At 45.1% G+C, this 15400-nt stretch overlaps 9 non-coding genes across 9 annotated transcripts; all 9 read right to left on the bottom strand.

Annotated features, from left to right (window-relative positions):
- Positions 1-116: 116 nt before the first annotated feature.
- trnae-uuc (transfer RNA glutamic acid (anticodon UUC)) lies at positions 117-188 on the bottom strand. Its single transcript has one exon. It is a non-coding gene; the product is annotated as a tRNA-Glu (tRNA).
- A 1766-nt stretch (positions 189-1954) lies between these two features.
- Positions 1955-2026, bottom strand: trnae-uuc (transfer RNA glutamic acid (anticodon UUC)). Its single transcript has one exon. It is a non-coding gene; the product is annotated as a tRNA-Glu (tRNA).
- Positions 2027-3792: 1766 nt separating this feature from the next.
- trnae-uuc (transfer RNA glutamic acid (anticodon UUC)) lies at positions 3793-3864 on the bottom strand. The gene has a single exon. It is a non-coding gene; the product is annotated as a tRNA-Glu (tRNA).
- Positions 3865-5630: 1766 nt separating this feature from the next.
- trnae-uuc (transfer RNA glutamic acid (anticodon UUC)) lies at positions 5631-5702 on the bottom strand. The gene has a single exon. It is a non-coding gene; the product is annotated as a tRNA-Glu (tRNA).
- Positions 5703-7468: 1766 nt separating this feature from the next.
- trnae-uuc (transfer RNA glutamic acid (anticodon UUC)) lies at positions 7469-7540 on the bottom strand. The gene has a single exon. It is a non-coding gene; the product is annotated as a tRNA-Glu (tRNA).
- Positions 7541-9306: 1766 nt separating this feature from the next.
- trnae-uuc (transfer RNA glutamic acid (anticodon UUC)) lies at positions 9307-9378 on the bottom strand. The gene has a single exon. It is a non-coding gene; the product is annotated as a tRNA-Glu (tRNA).
- A 1766-nt stretch (positions 9379-11144) lies between these two features.
- trnae-uuc (transfer RNA glutamic acid (anticodon UUC)) lies at positions 11145-11216 on the bottom strand. The gene has a single exon. It is a non-coding gene; the product is annotated as a tRNA-Glu (tRNA).
- Positions 11217-12982: 1766 nt separating this feature from the next.
- trnae-uuc (transfer RNA glutamic acid (anticodon UUC)) lies at positions 12983-13054 on the bottom strand. The gene has a single exon. It is a non-coding gene; the product is annotated as a tRNA-Glu (tRNA).
- Positions 13055-14820: 1766 nt separating this feature from the next.
- On the bottom strand, positions 14821-14892 carry trnae-uuc (transfer RNA glutamic acid (anticodon UUC)). Its single transcript has one exon. It is a non-coding gene; the product is annotated as a tRNA-Glu (tRNA).
- Positions 14893-15400: the final 508 nt, after the last annotated feature.

Below are 15400 nucleotides of genomic sequence, written 5' to 3'. Positions count from 1 at the left end.
CAGAACTGCTTTTGTTGTATCACGACACGCTGCTGATGATTGGGGCAACAACAGCGAGTTGAGCTGCAAGCATGTTGAGGAACAGCATTGCATTTCGAAACACCGCAGATACAATGTTCCCTGACCGGGAATCGAACCAGGGCCGCGGCGGTGAAAGCGCCGAATCCTAACCACTAGACCACCAGGGAAGCTGCTGCAAACGTTTGTGCCAGCAAGCAGACCAACCCAGTCTTTCCTCCTTGCTGTTTAGAAATTCTCATCACATTCGTGCCAGGGAAAACTGTTCGCAGTAAATGGCAGTATTTGTGGAGAACATCAAAGACATGTCCGCGCTATCACAGCGTTAAGTGCGGCTAGGCATCCACTGAAATCCATTTCATTCTCTCCTTTTTCCGGGAATTTTCACTCTCGGTACCGTGTGAAGATTTCATTTGGTGCTTTTGTCCTGAAATGCAGCCTTTTGCTCATCTCCTGGCGACAGAACCGTTCTGTCTTTCTGTTCTGCTTTTAACCATTGACGGGAACAGGTCTCCAGTTCATCGGTTATGCGCAAAGCAAGAAACACGTATCAACAGAAAGTTGTGCTCTGCACACCGTCGGCAAAGAAGCAATGGCTGTTATTCCAAATCGTTCCCATCCCTTGGGATTCCGTGTGGATTTGTTTCGTTATGAAGATTTGATTGTAAAAGTTACTAAAAACCGAATAAAAATCATGAAAAATTGGGTTGGCTCATACGGGGATCATGCCCGCGCTCTTTGCTTTATTAATACCACGCCCTAAACGACCGATTTAACCGGCAACAAAATGCCCTTGGGCTGCGTGAAAGCAGAGCCTGAGATGATTTTGTATCCGGAACACACTGGGTGATAGAGTAACTGCATAAGAATTGAACACATCGCATCGCTTAAACATTGTTTACTCTTAGAAACATAGAAAATAGGTGCAGGAGCAGGCCATTCAGCTCTTCTAGCCTGCACCGCCATTCAATGAGTTCATGGCTGAACATGAAACTTCAGTACCATATACAAAACTGGTCAGAGTATAAATAGAACGTAACAGAGCGCTGAATCTAAAAAAAATCATGTCGAAAATTAGTACCACGCAACCGCTGAACAGCCCAGCCCTCAACCACTGTCTCGATCTAAAACCAGCTTCTCCCCTTAAAATGAAGGAAACGTAAAATCACCAGATATTGCCGAAACCCGGGATTGAACCAGTGACCTTTAAATCTTCAGTCTCACGCTCTCCCAACTGGACTATTTCGGCACGACAGAAAACGAAGCAAAACTTTCTCACACCTTTTTGAAAGAAAACTTAAACCCCGGAAGGAATTGCCCTGCACACTCAGTCCTCATTTCGGGGCAATGGGTCCCAAACACATCTCGGAGCTCCGGATGTGTTCATGTGATGTATAATGATATTGAAAAGGAGAGATTTAACGTTAGTGATGGTGAATCTCGGTTACATCAAAAACTCCATGAATTCTCTGCCGGGAAATTCAGATCTTGGAAATCGCCTTTAAACGCTAAACATTGACACGCAGTGAGCCAGTGTGCACTGTAGAAGGGGCCCTGTCCAAATGAATGCTCAAGGATAAGTTATCAGTGCCCATGGTCCAGGCATTCCCTGATTCCAGTCTTGCACTCTTTGCGAAGTTTAAAATGCTGAATATTTCCGCAGTGGCAATGCATTGATTGATGACAAGCTCGAGTGATGTGGCGCAAATACGTACCTGCAAGACTAAAGATAGCCATGATTGGCAAAATGTACGTTGTCTATCAGCAATTGGAGTTCCACTTGTTGAGCGAGATCTTGTCATTTAGTGCAGACTTTAAAACATAAGTGTTTTTGTGGTATCACGACACGCTGCTGATGATTGGGGCAACAACAGCGAGTTGAGCTGCAAGCATGTTGAGGAACAGCATTGCATTTCGAAACACCGCAGATACAATGTTCCCTGACCGGGAATCGAACCAGGGCCGCGGCGGTGAAAGCGCCGAATCCTAACCACTAGACCACCAGGGAAGCTGCTGCAAACGTTTGTGCCAGCAAGCAGACCAACCCAGTCTTTCCTCCTTGCTGTTTAGAAATTCTCATCACATTCGTGCCAGGGAAAACTGTTCGCAGTAAATGGCAGTATTTGTGGAGAACATCAAAGACATGTCCGCGCTATCACAGCGTTAAGTGCGGCTAGGCATCCACTGAAATCCATTTCATTCTCTCCTTTTTCCGGGAATTTTCACTCTCGGTACCGTGTGAAGATTTCATTTGGTGCTTTTGTCCTGAAATGCAGCCTTTTGCTCATCTCCTGGCGACAGAACCGTTCTGTCTTTCTGTTCTGCTTTTAACCATTGACGGGAACAGGTCTCCAGTTCATCGGTTATGCGCAAAGCAAGAAACACGTATCAACAGAAAGTTGTGCTCTGCACACCGTCGGCAAAGAAGCAATGGCTGTTATTCCAAATCGTTCCCATCCCTTGGGATTCCGTGTGGATTTGTTTCGTTATGAAGATTTGATTGTAAAAGTTACTAAAAACCGAATAAAAATCATGAAAAATTGGGTTGGCTCATAGGGGGATCATGCCCGCGCTCTTTGCTTTATTAATACCACGCCCTAAACGACCGATTTAACCGGCAACAAAATGCCCTTGGGCTGCGTGAAAGCAGAGCCTGAGATGATTTTGTATCCGGAACACACTGGGTGATAGAGTAACTGCATAAGAATTGAACACATCGCATCGCTTAAACATTGTTCACTCTTAGAAACATAGAAAATAGGTGCAGGAGCAGGCCATTCAGCTCTTCTAGCCTGCACCGCCATTCAATGAGTTCATGGCTGAACATGAAACTTCAGTACCATATACAAAACTGGTCAGAGTATAAATAGAACGTAACAGAGCGCTGAATCTAAAAAAAATCATGTCGAAAATTAGTACCACGCAACCGCTGAACAGCCCAGCCCTCAACCACTGTCTCGATCTAAAACCAGCTTCTCCCCTTAAAATGAAGGAAACGTAAAATCACCAGATATTGCCGAAACCCGGGATTGAACCAGTGACCTTTAAATCTTCAGTCTCACGCTCTCCCAACTGGACTATTTCGGCACGACAGAAAACGAAGCAAAACTTTCTCACACCTTTTTGAAAGAAAACTTAAACCCCGGAAGGAATTGCCCCGCACACTCAGTCCTCATTTCGGGGCAATGGGTCCCAAACACATCTCGGAGCTCCGGATGTGTTCATGTGATGTATAATGATATTGAAAAGGAGAGATTTAACGTTAGTGATGGTGAATCTCGGTTACATCAAAAACTCCATGAATTCTCTGCCGGGAAATTCAGATCTTGGAAATCGCCTTTAAACGCTAAACATTGACACGCAGTGAGCCAGTGTGCACTGTAGAAGGGGCCCTGTCCAAATGAATGCTCAAGGATAAGTTATCAGTGCCCATGGTCCAGGCATTCCCTGATTCCAGTCTTGCACTCTTTGCGAAGTTTAAAATGCTGAATATTTCCGCAGTGGCAATGCATTGATTGATGACAAGCTCGAGTGATGTGGCGCAAATACGTACCTGCAAGACTAAAGATAGCCATGATTGGCAAAATGTACGTTGTCTATCAGCAATTGGAGTTCCACTTGTTGAGCGAGATCTTGTCATTTAGTGCAGACTTTAAAACATAAGTGTTTTTGTGGTATCACGACACGCTGCTGATGATTGGTGCAACAACAGCGAGTTGAGCTGCAAGCATGTTGAGGAACAGCATTGCATTTCGAAACACCGCAGATACAATGTTCCCTGACCGGGAATCGAACCAGGGCCGCGGCGGTGAAAGCGCCGAATCCTAACCACTAGACCACCAGGGAAGCTGCTGCAAACGTTTGTGCCAGCAAGCAGACCAACCCAGTCTTTCCTCCTTGCTGTTTAGAAATTCTCATCACATTCGTGCCAGGGAAAACTGTTCGCAGTAAATGGCAGTATTTGTGGAGAACATCAAAGACATGTCCGCGCTATCACAGCGTTAAGTGCGGCTAGGCATCCACTGAAATCCATTTCATTCTCTCCTTTTTCCGGGAATTTTCACTCTCGGTACCGTGTGAAGATTTCATTTGGTGCTTTTGTCCTGAAATGCAGCCTTTTGCTCATCTCCTGGCGACAGAACCGTTCTGTCTTTCTGTTCTGCTTTTAACCATTGACGGGAACAGGTCTCCAGTTCATCGGTTATGCGCAAAGCAAGAAACACGTATCAACAGAAAGTTGTGCTCTGCACACCGTCGGCAAAGAAGCAATGGCTGTTATTCCAAATCGTTCCCATCCCTTGGGATTCCGTGTGGATTTGTTTCGTTATGAAGATTTGATTGTAAAAGTTACTAAAAACCGAATAAAAATCATGAAAAATTGGGTTGGCTCATACGGGGATCATGCCCGCGCTCTTTGCTTTATTAATACCACGCCCTAAACGACCGATTTAACCGGCAACAAAATGCCCTTGGGCTGCGTGAAAGCAGAGCCTGAGATGATTTTGTATCCGGAACACACTGGGTGATAGAGTAACTGCATAAGAATTGAACACATCGCATCGCTTAAACATTGTTCACTCTTAGAAACATAGAAAATAGGTGCAGGAGCAGGCCATTCAGCTCTTCTAGCCTGCACCGCCATTCAATGAGTTCATGGCTGAACATGAAACTTCAGTACCATATACAAAACTGGGCAGAGTATAAATAGAACGTAACAGAGCGCTGAATCTAAAAAAAATCATGTCGAAAATTAGTACCACGCAACCGCTGAACAGCCCAGCCCTCAACCACTGTCTCGATCTCAAACCAGCTTCTCCCCTGAAAATGAAGGAAACGTAAAATCACCAGATATTGCCGAAACCCGGGATTGAACCAGTGACCTTTAAATCTTCAGTCTCACGCTCTCCCAACTGGACTATTTCGGCACGACAGAAAACGAAGCAAAACTTTCTCACACCTTTTTGAAAGAAAACTTAAACCCCGGAAGGAATTGCACCGCACACTCAGTCCTCATTTCGGGGCAATGGGTCCCAAACACATCTCGGAGCTCCGGATGTGTTCATGTAATGTATAATGATATTGAAAAGGAGAGATTTAACGTTAGTGATGGTGAATTTCGGTTACATCAAAAACTCCATGAATTCTCTGCCGGGAAATTCAGATCTTGGAAATCGCCTTTAAACGCTAAACATTGACACGCAGTGAGCCAGTGTGCACTGTAGAAGGGGCCCTGTCCAAATGAATGCTCAAGGATAAGTTATCAGTGCCCATGGTCCAGGCATTCCCTGATTCCAGTCTTGCACTCTTTGCGAAGTTTAAAATGCTGAATATTTCCGCAGTGGCAATGCATTGATTGATGACAAGCTCGAGTGATGTGGCGCAAATACGTACCTGCAAGACTAAAGATAGCCATGATTGGCAAAATGTACGTTGTCTATCAGCAATTGGAGTTCCACTTGTTGAGCGAGATCTTGTCATTTAGTGCAGACTTTAAAACATAAGTGTTTTTGTGGTATCACGACACGCTGCTGATGATTGGGGCAACAACAGCGAGTTGAGCTGCAAGCATGTTGAGGAACAGCATTGCATTTCGAAACACCGCAGATACAATGTTCCCTGACCGGGAATCGAACCAGGGCCGCGGCGGTGAAAGCGCCGAATCCTAACCACTAGACCACCAGGGAAGCTACTGCAAACGTTTGTGCCAGCAAGCAGACCAACCCAGTCTTTCCTCCTTGCTGTTTAGAAATTCTCATCACATTCGTGCCAGGGAAAACTGTTCGCAGTAAATGGCAGTATTTGTGGAGAACATCAAAGACATGTCCGCGCTATCACAGCGTTAAGTGCGGCTAGGCATCCACTGAAATCCATTTCATTCTCTCCTTTTTCCGGGAATTTTCACTCTCGGTACCGTGTGAAGATTTCATTTGGTGCTTTTGTCCTGAAATGCAGCCTTTTGCTCATCTCCTGGCGACAGAACCGTTCTGTCTTTCTGTTCTGCTTTTAACCATTGACGGGAACAGGTCTCCAGTTCATCGGTTATGCGCAAAGCAAGAAACACGTATCAACAGAAAGTTGTGCTCTGCACACCGTCGGCAAAGAAGCAATGGCTGTTATTCCAAATCGTTCCCATCCCTTGGGATTCCGTGTGGATTTGTTTCGTTATGAAGATTTGATTGTAAAAGTTACTAAAAACCGAATAAAAATCATGAAAAATTGGGTTGGCTCATACGGGGATCATGCCCGCGCTCTTTGCTTTATTAATACCACGCCCTAAACGACCGATTTAACCGGCAACAAAATGCCCTTAGGCTGCGTGAAAGCAGAGCCTGAGATGATTTTGTATCCGGAACACACTGGGTGATAGAGTAACTGCATAAGAATTGAACACATCGCATCGCTTAAACATTGTTCACTCTTAGAAACATAGAAAATAGGTGCAGGAGCAGGCCATTCAGCTCTTCTAGCCTGCACCGCCATTCAATGAGTTCATGGCTGAACATGAAACTTCAGTACCATATACAAAACTGGGCAGAGTATAAATAGAACGTAACAGAGCGCTGAATCTAAAAAAAATCATGTCGAAAATTAGTACCACGCAACCGCTGAACAGCCCAGCCCTAAACCACTGTCTCGATCTCAAACCAGCTTCTCCCCTGAAAATGAAGGAAACGTAAAATCACCAGATATTGCCGAAACCCGGGATTGAACCAGTGACCTTTAAATCTTCAGTCTCACGCTCTCCCAACTGGACTATTTCGGCACGACAGAAAACGAAGCAAAACTTTCTCACACCTTTTTGAAAGAAAACTTAAACCCCGGAAGGAATTGCACCGCACACTCAGTCCTCATTTCGGGGCAATGGGTCCCAAACACATCTCGGAGCTCCGGATGTGTTCATGTAATGTATAATGATATTGAAAAGGAGAGATTTAACGTTAGTGATGGTGAATCTCGGTTACATCAAAAACTCCATGAATTCTCTGCCGGGAAATTCAGATCTTGGAAATCGCCTTTAAACGCTAAACATTGACACGCAGTGAGCCAGTGTGCACTGTAGAAGGGGCCCTGTCCAAATGAATGCTCAAGGATAAGTTATCAGTGCCCATGGTCCAGGCATTCCCTGATTCCAGTCTTGCACTCTTTGCGAAGTTTAAAATGCTGAATATTTCCGCAGTGGCAATGCATTGATTGATGACAAGCTCGAGTGATGTGGCGCAAATACGTACCTGCAAGACTAAAGATAGCCATGATTGGCAAAATGTACGTTGTCTATCAGCAATTTGAGTTCCACTTGTTGAGCGAGATCTTGTCATTTAGTGCAGACTTTAAAACATAAGTGTTTTTGTGGTATCACGACACGCTGCTGATGATTGGGGCAACAACAGCGAGTTGAGCTGCAAGCATGTTGAGGAACAGCATTGCATTTCGAAACACCACAGATACAATGTTCCCTGACCGGGAATCGAACCCGGGCCGCGGCGGTGAAAGCGCCGTATCCTAACCACTAGACCACCAGGGAAGCTGCTGCAAATGTTTCTGCCAGCAATCAGACCAACCCAGTCTTTCCTCCTTGCTGTTTAGAAATTCTCATCACATTCGCGCCAGGGAAAACTGTTCGCAGCAAATGGCAGTTTTTGTGGAGAACATCAAAGACATGTCCGCGCAATCACAGCGTTAAGTGCGGCTAGGCATCCACTGAAATCCATTTCATTCTCTCCTTTTTCCGGGAATTTTCACTCTCGGTACCGTGTGAAGATTTCATTTGGTGCTTTTGTCCTGAAATGCAGCCTTTTGCTCATCTCCTGGCGACAGAACCGTTCTGTCTTTCTGTTCTGCTTTTAACCATTGACGGGAACAGCTCTCCAGTTCATTGGTTATGCGCAAAGCAAGAAACACGTATCAACAGAAAGTTGTGCTCTGCACACCGTCGGCAAAGAAGCAATGGCTGTTATTCCAAATCGTTCCCATCCCTTGGGATTCCGTGTGGATTTGTTTCGTTATGAAGATTTGATTGTAAAAGTTACTAAAAACCGAATAAAAATCATGAAAAATTGGGTTGGCTCATACGGGGATCATGCCCGCGCTCTTTGCTTTATTAATACCACGCCCTAAACGACCGATTTAACCGGCAACAAAATGCCCTTGGGCTGCGTGAAAGCAGAGCCTGAGATGATTTTGTATCCGGAACACACTGGGTGATAGAGTAACTGCATAAGAATTGAACACATCGCATCGCTTAAACATTGTTCACTCTTAGAAACATAGAAAATAGGTGCAGGAGCAGGCCATTCAGCTCTTCTAGCCTGCACCGCCATTCAATGAGTTCATGACTGAACATGAAACTTCAGTACCATATACAAAACTGGGCAGAGTATAAATAGAACGTAACAGAGCGCTGAATCTAAAAAAAATCATGTCGAAAATTAGTACCACGCAACCGCTGAACAGCCCAGCCCTCAACCACTGTCTCGATCTCAAACCAGCTTCTCCCCTTAAAATGAAGGAAACGTAAAATCACCAGATATTGCCGAAACCCGGGATTGAACCAGTGACCTTTAAATCTTCAGTCTCACGCTCTCCCAACTGGACTATTTCGGCACGACAGAAAACGAAGCAAAACTTTCTCACACCTTTTTGAAAGAAAACTTAAACCCCGGAAGGAATTGCCCCGCACACTCAGTCCTCATTTCGGGGCAATGGGTCCCATACACATCTCGGAGCTCCGGATGTGTTCATGTAATGTATAATGATATTGAAAAGGAGAGATTTAACGTTAGTGATGGTGAATCTCGGTTACATCAAAAACTCCATGAATTCTCTGCCGGGAAATTCAGATCTTGGAAATCGCCTTTAAACGCTAAACATTGACACGCAGTGAGCCAGTGTGCACTGTAGAAGGGGCCCTGTCCAAATGAATGCTCAAGGATAAGTTATCAGTGCCCATGGTCCAGGCATTCCCTGATTCCAGTCTTGCACTCTTTGCGAAGTTTAAAATGCTGAATATTTCCGCAGTGGCAATGCATTGATTGATGACAAGCTCGAGTGATGTGGCGCAAATACGTACCTGCAAGACTCAAGATAGCCATGATTGGCAAAATGTACGTTGTCTATCAGCAATTGGAGTTCCACTTGTTGAGCGAGATCTTGTCATTTAGTGCAGACTTTAAAACATAAGTGTTTTTGTGGTATCACGACACGCTGCTGATGATTGGGGCAACAACAGCGAGTTGAGCTGCAAGCATGTTGAGGAACAGCATTGCATTTCGAAACACCGCAGATACAATGTTCCCTGACCGAGAATCGAACCCGGGCCGCGGCGGTGAAAGCGCCGTATCCTAACCACTAGACCACCAGGGAAGCTGCTGCAAACGTTTCTGCCAGCAAGCAGACCAACCCAGTCTTTCCTCCTTGCTGTTTAGAAATTCTCATCACATTCGCGCCAGGGAAAACTGTTCGCAGCAAATGGCAGTTTTTGTGGACAACATCAAAGACATCTCCGCGCAATCACAGCGTTAAGTGCGGCTAGGCATCCACTGAAATCCATTTCATTCTCTCCTTTTTCCGGGAATTTTCACTCTCGGTACCGTGTGAAGATTTCATTTGGTGCTTTTGTCCTGAAATGCAGCCTTTTGCTCATCTCCTGGCGACAGAACCGTTCTGTCTTTCTGTTCTGCTTTTAACCATTGACGGGAACAGCTCTCCAGTTCATCGGTTATGCGCAAAGCAAGAAACTCGTATCAACAGAAAGTTGTGCTCTGCACACCGTCGGCAAAGAAGCAATGGCTGTTATTCCAAATCGTTCCCATCCCTTGGGATTCCGTGTGGATTTGTTTCGTTATGAAGATTTGATTGTAAAAGTTACTAAAAACCGAATAAAAATCATGAAAAATTGGGTTGGCTCATACGGGGATCATGCCCGCGCTCTTTGCTTTATTAATACCACGCCCTAAACGACCGATTTAACCGGCAACAAAATGCCCTTGGGCTGCGTGAAAGCAGAGCCTGAGATGATTTTGTATCCGGAACACACTGAGTGATAGAGTAACTGCATAAGAATTGAACACATCGCATCGCTTAAACATTGTTCACTCTTAGAAACATAGAAAATAGGTGCAGGAGCAGGCCATTTAGCTCTTCTAGCCTGCACCGCCATTCAATGAGTTCATGGCTGAACATGAAACTTCAGTACCATATACAAAACTGGGCAGAGTATAAATAGAACGTAACAGAGCGCTGAATCTAAAAAAAATCATGTCGAAAATTAGTACCACGCAACCGCTGAACAGCCCAGCCCTCAACCACTGTCTCGATCTCAAACCAGCTTCTTCCCTTAAAATGAAGGAAACGTAAAATCACCAGATATTGCCGATACCCGGGATTGAACCAGTGACCTTTAAATCTTCAGTCTCACGCTCTCCCAACTGGACTATTTCGGCACGACAGAAAACGAAGCAAAACTTTCTCACACCTTTTTGAAAGAAAACTTAAACCCCGGAAGGAATTGCCCCGCACACTCAGTCCTCATTTCTGGGCAATGGGTCCCAAACACATCTCGGAGCTCCGGATGTGTTCATGTAATGTATAATGTTATTGAAAAGGAGAGATTTAACGTTAGTGATGGTGAATCTCGGTTACATCAAAAACTCCATGAATTCTCTGCCGGGAAATTCAGATCTTGGAAATCGCGTTTAAACGCTAAACATTGACACGCAGTGAGCCAGTGTGCACTGTAGAAGGGGCCCTGTCCAAATGAATGCTCAAGGATAAGTTATCAGTGCCCATGGTCCAGTCATTCCCTGATTCCAGTCTTGCACTCTTTGCGAAGTTTAAAATGCTGAATATTTCCGCAGTGGCAATGCATTGATTGATGACAAGCTCGAGTGATGTGGCGCAAATACGTACCTGCAAGACTCAAGATAGCCATGATTGGCAAAATGTACGTTGTCTATCAGCAATTGGAGTTCCACTTGTTGAGCGAGATCTTGTCATTTAGTGCAGACTTTAAAACATAAGTGTTTTTGTGGTATCACGACACGCTGCTGATGATTGGGGCAACAACAGCGAGTTGAGCTGCAAGCATGTTGAGGAACAGCATTGCATTTCGAAACACCGCAGATACAATGTTCCCTGACCGGGAATCGAACCCGGGCCGCGGCGGTGAAAGCGCCGTATCCTAACCACTAGACCACCAGGGAAGCTGCTGCAAACGTTTCTGCCAGCAAGCAGACCAACCCAGTCTTTCCTCCTTGCTGTTTAGAAATTCTCATCACATTCGCGCCAGGGAAAACTGTTCGCAGCAAATGGCAGTTTTTGTGGACAACATCAAAGACATGTCCGCGCAATCACAGCGTTAAGTGCGGCTAGGCATCCACTGAAATCCATTTCATTCTCTCCTTTTTCCGGGAATTTTCACTCTCGGTACCGTGTGAAGATTTCATTTGGTGCTTTTGTCCTGAAATGCAGCCTTTTGCTCATCTCCTGGCGACAGAACCGTTCTGTCTTTCTGTTCTGCTTTTAACCATTGACGGGAACAGCTCTCCAGTTCATCGGTTATGCGCAAAGCAAGAAACACGTATCAACAGAAAGTTGTGCTCTGCACACCGTCGGCAAAGAAGCAATGGCTGTTATTCCAAATCGTTCCCATCCCTTGGGATTCCGTGTGGATTTGTTTCGTTATGAAGATTTGATTGTAAAAGTTACTAAAAACCGAATAAAAATCATGAAAAATTGGGTTGGCTCATACGGGGATCATGCCCGCGCTCTTTGCTTTATTAATACCACGCCCTAAACGACCGATTTAACCGGCAACAAAATGCCCTTGGGCTGCGTGAAAGCAGAGCCTGAGATGATTTTGTATCCGGAACACACTGGGTGATAGAGTAAATGCATAAGAATTGAACACATCGCATCGCTTAAACATTGTTCACTCTTAGAAACATAGAAAATAGGTGCAGGAGCAGGCCATTCAGCTCTTCTAGCCTGCACCGCCATTCAATGAGTTCATGGCTGAACATGAAACTTCAGTACCATATACAAAACTGGGCAGAGTATAAATAGAACGTAACAGAGCGCTGAATCTAAAAAAAATCATGTCGAAAATTAGTACCACGCAACCGCTGAACAGCCCAGCCCTCAACCACTGTCTCGATCTCAAACCAGCTTCTTCCCTTAAAATGAAGGAAACGTAAAATCACCAGATATTGCCGATACCCGGGATTGAACCAGTGACCTTTAAATCTTCAGTCTCACGCTCTCCCAACTGGACTATTTCGGCACGACAGAAAACGAAGCAAAACTTTCTCACACCTTTTTGAAAGAAAACTTAAACCCCGGAAGGAATTGCCCCGCACACTCAGTCCTCATTTCTGGGCAATGGGTCCCAAACACATCTCGGAGCTCCGGATGTGTTCATGTAATGTATAATGTTATTGAAAAGGAGAGATTTAACGTTAGTGATGGTGAATCTCGGTTACATCAAAAACTCCATGAATTCTCTGCCGGGAAATTCAGATCTTGGAAATCGCGTTTAAACGCTAAACATTGACACGCAGTGAGCCAGTGTGCACTGTAGAAGGGGCCCTGTCCAAATGAATGCTCAAGGATAAGTTATCAGTGCCCATGGTCCAGTCATTCCCTGATTCCAGTCTTGCACTCTTTGCGAAGTTTAAAATGCTGAATATTTCCGCAGTGGCAATGCATTGATTGATGACAAGCTCGAGTGATGTGGCGCAAATACGTACCTGCAAGACTCAAGATAGCCATGATTGGCAAAATGTACGTTGTCTATCAGCAATTGGAGTTCCACTTGTTGAGCGAGATCTTGTCATTTAGTGCAGACTTTAAAACATAAGTGTTTTTGTGGTATCACGACACGCTGCTGATGATTGGGGCAACAACAGCGAGTTGAGCTGCAAGCACGTTGAGGAACAGCATTGCATTTCGAAACACCACAGATACAATGTTTCCTGACCGGGAATCGAACCCGGGCCACGGCGGTGAAAGCGCCGAATCCTAACCACTAGACCACCAGGGAAGCTGCTGCAAACGTTTGTGCCAGCAAGCAGACCAACCCAGTCTTTCCTCCTTGCTGTTTAGAAATTCTCATCACATTCGCGCCAGGGAAAACTGTTCGCAGCAAATGGCAGTTTTTGTGGAGAACATCAAAGACATGTCCGCGCAATCACAGCGTTAAGTGCGGCTAGGCATCCACTGAAATCCATTTCATTCTCTCCTTTTTCCGGGAATTTTCACTCTCGGTACCGTGTGAAGATTTCATTTGGTGCTTTTTTCCTGAAATGCAGCCTTTTGCTCATCTCCTGGCGACAGAACCGTTCTGTCTTTCTGTTCTGCTTTTAACCATTGACGGGAACAGCTCTCCAGTTCATCGGTTATGCGCAAAGCAAGAAACACGTATCAACAGAAAGTTGTGCTCTGCACACCGTCGGCAAAGAAGCAATGGCTGTTATTCCAAATCGTTCCCATCCCTTGGGATTCCGTGTGGATTTGTTTCGTTATGAAGATTTGATTGTAAAAGTTACTAAAAACCGAATAAAAATCATGAAAAATTGGGTTGGCTCATACGGGGATCATGCCCGCGCTCTTTGCTTTATTAATACCACGCCCTAAACGACCGATTTAACCGGCAACAAAATGCCCTTGGGCTGCGTGAAAGCAGAGCCTGAGATGATTTTGTATCCGGAACAGACTGGGTGATAGAGTAACTGCATAAGAATTGAACACATCGCATCGCTTAAACATTGTTCACTCTTAGAAACATAGAAAATAGGTGCAGGAGCAGGCCATTCAGCTCTTCTAGCCTGCACCGCCATTCAATGAGTTCATGGCTGAACATGAAACTTCAGTACCATATACAAAACTGGGCAGAGTATAAATAGAACGTAACAGAGCGCTGAATCTAAAAAAAATCATGTCGAAAATTACTACCACGCAACCGCTGAACAGCCCAGCCCTCAACCACTGTCTCGATCGAAAACCATCTTCTCCCCTTAAAATGAAGGAAACGTAAAATCACCAGATATTGCCGAAACCCGGGATTGAACCAGTGACCTTTAAATCTTCAGTCTCACGCTCTCTCAACTGGACTATTTCGGCACGACAGAAAACGAAGCAAAACTTTCTCACACCTTTTTGAAAGAAAACTTAAACCCCGGAAGGAATTGCCCCGCACACTCAGTCCTCATTTCGGGGCAATGGGTCCCAAACACATCTCGGAGCTCCGGATGTGTTCATGTAATGTATAATGATATTGAAAAGGAGAGATTTAACGTTAGTGATGGTGAATCTCGGTTACATCAAAAACTCCATGAATTCTCTGCCGGGAAATTCAGATCTTGGAAATCGCCTTTAAACGCTAAACATTGACACGCAGTGAGCCAGTGTGCACTGTAGAAGGGGCCCTGTCCAAATGAATGCTCAAGGATAAGTTATCAGTGCCCATGGTCCAGGCATTCCCTGATTCCAGTCTTGCACTCTTTGCGAAGTTTAAAATGCTGAATATTTCCGCAGTGGCAATGCATTGATTGATGACAAGCTCGAGTGATGTGGCGCAAATACGTACCTGCAAGACTCAAGATAGCCATGATTGGCAAAATGTACGTTGTCTATCAGCAATTGGAGTTCCACTTGTTGAGCGAGATCTTGTCATTTAGTGCAGACTTTAAAACGTAAGTGTTTTTGTGGTATCACGACACGCTGCTGATGATTGGGGCAACAACAGCGAGTTGAGCTGCAAGCATATGGAGGAACAGCATTGCATTTCGAAACACCGCAGATACAATGTTCCCTGACCGAGAATCGAACCCGGGCCGCGGCGGTGAAAGCGCCGAATCCTAACCACTAGACCACCAGGGAAGCTGCTGCAAACGTTTGTGCCAGCAAGCAGACCAACCCAGTCTTTCCTCCTTGCTGTTTAGAAATTCTCATCACATTCGCGCCAGGGAAAACTGTTCGCAGCAAATGGCAGTTTTTGTGGAGAACATCAAAGACATGTCCGCGCAATCACAGCGTTAAGTGCGGCTAGGCATCCACTGAAATCCATTTCATTCTCTCCTTTTTCCGGGAATTTTCACTCTCGGTACCGTGTGAAGATTTCATTTGGTGCTTTTGTCCTGAAATGCAGCCTTTTGCTCATCTCCTGGCGACAGAACCGTTCTGTCTTTCTGTTCTGCTTTTAACCATTGACGGGAACAGCTCTCCAGTTCATCGGTTATGCGCAAAGCAAGAAACACGTATCAACAGAAAGTTGTGCTCTGCACACCGTCGGCAAAGAAGCAATGGCTGTTATTCCAAATCGTTCCCATCCCTTGGGATTCCGTGTGGATTTGTTTCGTTATGAAGATTTGATTGTAAAAGTTACTAA

Source organism: Pristiophorus japonicus, unplaced genomic scaffold (genome assembly GCF_044704955.1).
Source record: "Pristiophorus japonicus isolate sPriJap1 unplaced genomic scaffold, sPriJap1.hap1 HAP1_SCAFFOLD_282, whole genome shotgun sequence".
Taxonomy (NCBI): domain Eukaryota; kingdom Metazoa; phylum Chordata; class Chondrichthyes; family Pristiophoridae; genus Pristiophorus; species Pristiophorus japonicus.
Note: the sequence above shows the minus strand (reverse complement) of the source record. Positions and strands in the feature narration are given on the sequence as shown.